This window comes from Ictidomys tridecemlineatus, chromosome X (genome assembly GCF_052094955.1).
Source record: "Ictidomys tridecemlineatus isolate mIctTri1 chromosome X, mIctTri1.hap1, whole genome shotgun sequence".
Lineage (NCBI taxonomy): Eukaryota > Metazoa > Chordata > Mammalia > Rodentia > Sciuridae > Ictidomys > Ictidomys tridecemlineatus.
This window is the reverse complement of record NC_135493.1, coordinates 44647527-44653526: the sequence shown is the minus strand read 5'-3', so window position 1 is coordinate 44653526 and position 6000 is coordinate 44647527.

Here is a 6000-nt window from a genome sequence, read left to right as displayed (position 1 = left end):
CATGGTCTGTCTACTGCACAGGCGGGCAGCTGGGCCCCTCCTCCAGTACGGGTGGTCTGTCTACCGTGCAGGTGGATGGCTGGGCTCCTCCCATTTAATTTTATTTTGCTGTCTATATAAAATATATTATTAAATTTCATTGTACAAAATTATTTGTTGCTGTATTCCATCTACTGATGAAACTTTAAATAGTATTTGAGCCTAGCTTTTTTACTTTCTGCTTATAGAAACTGTTTATTTAGTTACTAGTGTTCACCTAGTTACGAAATTTTCACATATAGTTTTTTGTAAATTTCACCACCATATATGAAATGGAACCATGTAAAATGCCAAGTGGTTTTGTAAAATACAGTAAATACTGGTACTTAAATGAATAACTGGAAACTTTGGCAGATTAAGATTATAAATTTTCTGTTGACTCAGAAAAGATAACAATTTGTCACAAAAATACTCTATTATATACAACATTTTTTGAAATGGTGTTGGAAATTCTTAAATGTAAACAAGTTGCATGAAGGTTATAAAGAGATGTAAATATCTGGGTTAACTCTTGCATATAATTAATACCAAGCAATGACAACTAACATATTGACTTCTGGTAAGTATCATTTATAAAATTAGTTGCCATTTTCTTTATAAAAATAAAATCAGTATTAATTAAAAAGTAGTTGTTCTTGGGTTGGGGTTGTAGCTCAGTGGTAGAGTGCTTGCCTTGCACACGTGAGGCCCTGGATTCCATCCTCAGCACCAAATAAATAAAAATAAAGATATTGTGTCCATCTACAACTAAAGAATATTTTTAAAAGGTAGTAGTTCTATCAAAAATAATAAACGAAGATTTTTCAAATTGTTATTTTAAGATTATAGTATTTCAAATTTAATTTTAACACATTTTAAGGTTTAATTATCTAATTGGAATGTTTTATTGTCTTTGTGAGAGCACTCAAATTTTTTTGTTTATAGAAGTACTGCTTAAATATCATTCAGTTTTTTGAAACTTCTTCCTACTTTCTCTCAGGATCTGACATTTTTCTGGCACCAGGTTAATGTCTATCTTACTTCTTAAACAAATATTAAAAATTAATAGCGTTATGGTAAGTGAAGATAATTATGCATGCTTGGAGCATTTGGAGACATCAATACTAACATTATAAAATTACAATGTTTAAAAACTGAGAGTAAAAAGTGCTTCAAACACTTTTTTAAAAGATGAATCAGGCACTGGACAAAGTCAGGGATTTCCTGTCTCTTGATTTCTTTTTATGTGTAATTTAACATTATTGCTTATTCTGTTACATAGATTTAACATTTTGCTGATATATATACACATCCACACACATATATAATGGTTATAAAATTGTATTTTGGTTCATAAATGTGAATACTTCATTATTGTTTTCTTTTCCTATTTTTTTTCATGAGCATTATTTCTCAATCAAGGTGTGTCTCCCCAGAACTCCTGCCTGTTTGTTCTAAACTTGATTAAATCTCCCAAAGGAAACCTCCTTGATTAATGCCCTGGACCCCAATAAAGACTTCAGTCCACAGGTGCCTTGTTAACTCAATAACTTCCCACAACTGGTTGAACATGTATATCACAGGCAGCTCCCTCTTCTTTTCATTGCCCCTACAAGGCATACATCCCTCTTCCCTCTGTGATTTATAAGTAATTCACTACATCTGTTATTTCATGTGTTTTGTTTAGTAGCTGCCTCTGTATTTCACCTTATGAATGCATTTGAACTTAACTTTACTCCTTAAATTCCTGTAGGGATTTTAACTGTGGAAATATATAGGGAAGCAGAAGTGTTCCACTGGTGAGCAAACTCCCAGGGGATAAAAGGCATCCTGTTTCCCACTGCTAGAATGCTCTGCAGTTTCTCCTAGAAACTAATAAGGTAACTAATACATTTGCAATGCCTAACTGCTATGGCAATGTCCTTCATGAGGACTGTAAGCAATTACAAACACCTACCCTGGACTCCCAACAGGGCAGATCTGGAATTTATAGGCTAACTAATCTCCAGGGGAAAACTTTAAGAACTACTTTTTAAAAATGAAATATTCAGACTACTGATATTTTCAAGAAGCTTACGACACTGTTTCTTTCCCCAAATGACTATTCACCTACATTCCCTGGGAAAAGGCAGCAATTGTTGGGGTGCAACTTATTTTGGTCTCACTCCACATGATCAAAGTATAAATTTCTCTTCTAAGCTCTAATAGTAGCACAAAGTGAGAAATCAATGACCACCAGAAGCCTGGAGTTAAAGTTAATGATTTTAAATTTAATGACTTTATTGTTAAAGGGTTTACTTTAAAATTTGTTCTTTATTTAAATTGTATTTATTTTTTTGTGGATCCAAATAAAAAAGATAAATAACTTTATTTCTTTAAAAACCACATCTTTTACTAGTTTCACATCTAGTTAGAAAATAGAAATATTTGACAACTTGTTTTCATGATACCAATTACCTTTCATTCTTTCTTATTCATAAGTTTTATCATAATTTCAGAGGAGCTTTCTCTTAAATTAGATCAGATTGTGAAATTTAGTTTTATGCTCAGGAAATTCCTTTCATAACACTTAACTTGCATTGAAATTATGTATTATTCATGTAAATTTTGGTGAATGTATATCTTCTGAACTAGGCCATGAGGTCTATCAGATATTTTACCTAAAATACCCTAGTGTATTGCACTGCACTAAGGAGGTGGTAGGAGCTACTGGATGTGAAGCCTGCCAAACTCTGACTTCATCTTACACTATACTCCTCTGGCTCATTGTGCTCCAGTCTTTGACATTTTTTGTTTGTTTGTTTGTTTGTTCCATTTATAAGCTCTCCTTAATTTTTTTCTCTAGATATTCATATCATTCAAGTCTCAGATTAAATATTATCCCTGAAAGAAGCATTCCCTGACTTTACCCATGTCAAAGAACCAAGTCACAGTATATGTTTCCAGAGTAACCATTGCTCTATGAAATATTTTTGTTTTTATTCTTTCTTCTTTCCCACATAATATATGAGTTCTGTGAGGATAAAAAGCTTGGCTACTCTTGCCAGTCTATGTATTTATTTTTCAAGGAACTACTCAGCACATGCTATTTGTTCAATAAATGTCTTGAATGAATGAGTGATGTTCAATAAATATATGTATAGTAATTGAATGAAGTAATTACTTCTCTATGAGCAAGGAATCCTTATCTGACCAAAAAGTGACTCACACTAAGGTGTGAATATATCTTAATAGAGATAGTTGATATGTGTCATTTTGAATTAGAAACCAAGATTTGAGGTATTTTATGGGAGATAATTCATTCAAAGAAATTTAACCTGTTTTTAATTAAATAGACCAGATCAATAAGGAAGGAGTCTATATAGCATGGTGAATATTGCCCAGATTATTTCTTGACACTCAGGAAAAGAGGGCTGTGATAAAACAGCTAATAAAAATGAGAATGGTAGAGGGGCTGGGATTGTAGCTCAATGGTAGAGCACTTTCCTAGCATGTGTGTGGCACTGGGTTTGATTCTCAGCACAGTAAATAAATAAATAAATAAATAAATAAATAAATATCATCAACTAATAAAATTTTTAAAAAATTTTTAAAAATAAGAATGGGAGAGAGGGTGAGATGCCAGAAGATCCTTATTTGGAAGCAGTAATTCTAGTACTTTCAGATATGATGGAAAATGATGTCCTCATCATTAACACTTAAGACTCTAGATGTTGCATTCATAGCCTCATCCCAGATACATACAGGCATACCAACAACATCTCTATCTTCACCAAACCCCAAAATCAGTGTTGCGTACTTCTTAGATAGTGGTACTATAAATGCTACCTTGGTCACCAACAGTTAAAAAAGAAGTCAAAGTGAGAGAATCAAGACTTATGAAAAACAGCTGCTCTCTGCTTCCATTTTGGGGCTTCAATAACTATTTCAGTAGATTTTGAATGGACTACACGCTATGCTACTACAGATAAGTTTTCCTCAAATTTAACACTAGAGATAATTTTTAATGGATACTTCTTCATTGTGTTGGATTATCCTGTGCAATGTAAGATGTTTATTAGTATTACTGGTCCCTATTTAATAAATGCTAGTTGTACCAATCAGTTGTGGAAATTAAAAGATCTTCAGATATTTCCAAATATGCCTTTAGTGTCCAAAGTTGTACCAATTGATAAATACTGCTGTAGAGTGAAAGGGCAGAGTTAGAGAAATTGATTTTGTGACTATTTCTGGAATCTAGGTTTTCACCGAAGAGGAGCCTTAGAAAACCTACTTTCATGTACCAGTGAAGATAAACCTAGCATTTTCTGGTGTATTAAACAAAACCCAGTACATATTTTTCTCACATGGGCTTATTTGATTGTGAGAGCTGGTAAATCTGCAAAATGTAAGGTAGTCTGGCAGACTGGAAACTTACAAACAGGACCTGATGTAGTTTTGAGCAGAATTTCTTTTTCCTCATGGTAACATGAGTGTTTTTTTTTTTCTTAAGACCTGTCAACTGATTCAATAAGGTACATAATATCTCAAGTTAATCTTTTTTACTGAATACAACTGATGTGAATGTTAAGCACATCTATGAAATACTCTACAACAATACCTATATTAGTATTTGAATACCTGGTACTATAGCCTAGTTATGTAGGTACATAAAATATCACTTTCTGTATATTTTTTAATTTCACAAACTAATTTACATAAATAGTCATATTAGTATGCTGATTAAGAAATAGTCATTCTTAGCTGGGTGCAGTGGTACACACCTATAATACCAGCAGCTCTGAAGGCTAAGGACAGGTGGAGACTATACAACTGATAAAACCAAAAATGTTGGTTATATGGTCTTTCACAGGATATTTTTGCCACCTCTGATTTGTTACTTGTTCTAACCTTGGACTACATCTCAATTTAATTTATTGTATATGTGTGTGGGGGGTGGATATGTGGGTGTGCATATGTATATGTTGATAAAGTAGCATATGTGAGTCTATGAAAATATAATCTTATGAAAAAGCGAGAAAGAATGGAAAGAAAATTTTCCACTTTGTTTGATGCTATTAGTAAACTGCTAATATGACAATAAAAATATAAGAAAAATGGTTATATAACACCATCTACTGAGAAAATATGAGATTACAGAGGATATGACAAAATCTATTTCTCTCTAATTTTGCTGCAGCATCACCTGGATTCTTGTTATAAAACTCGAATTTCTGTATTATAGTCCTCATAAATTTTGATACAAAACAAAGCTCATACCTGCGGGAAATAAGACAAATGCCTCTTTACATTTTCTCACATTTTATTTATTTGGTTTTCACAGGTCAATATTTTATCTTCAGTAATGAATTTACTTGTTGGAGGAACAGTCCAGTGATATGCTGGTGGGAATGAGGGAGGCCTCAGGGCTTCATCCCAGACATATTGAGTTCCAGTGACAGAGGGCTTTATGCAACAATTTTCTTTAGGAAAGCAGGTGGCTACTGTTCATGTGCTAAGCCAGGAACCACAGGACAGATCCAGCTAAGTAATTTATATGTGAATGACAGGATTGGTGCTGTGAATGAGAGGAGGAAATCTGATGAATTGCCCTACTATGGCATCTACTGATGATTTTGCCAGATTTTATTGGCTGGCTCAGGGGTATAAGATTGTGGTCTGAATCCATCATAAGCGTACCATGAAGTTTCTGAAAAGAATCATTAAATGCAATGGCTTGCTCTCCAAATTCTAGTGTGCATTAAGTAGCTTTAAGATATCATAGATGTTTAACATGAAATTTATAGACAACAAATGAATATAGATAATTTCTAGTGTATTTCAATATTTAGAAGCATATTTACTTCACAACAGCATTGATACAATGTCAATTTCCTGGGTATATTGTGAAAATTCAGCATGGGTTTGCACTTCAAACTTTAAGATAATTTCCACCCCAGCCTACAACTTGACTGCAAGCTCATGAAAGACTCTGAGCTAGAC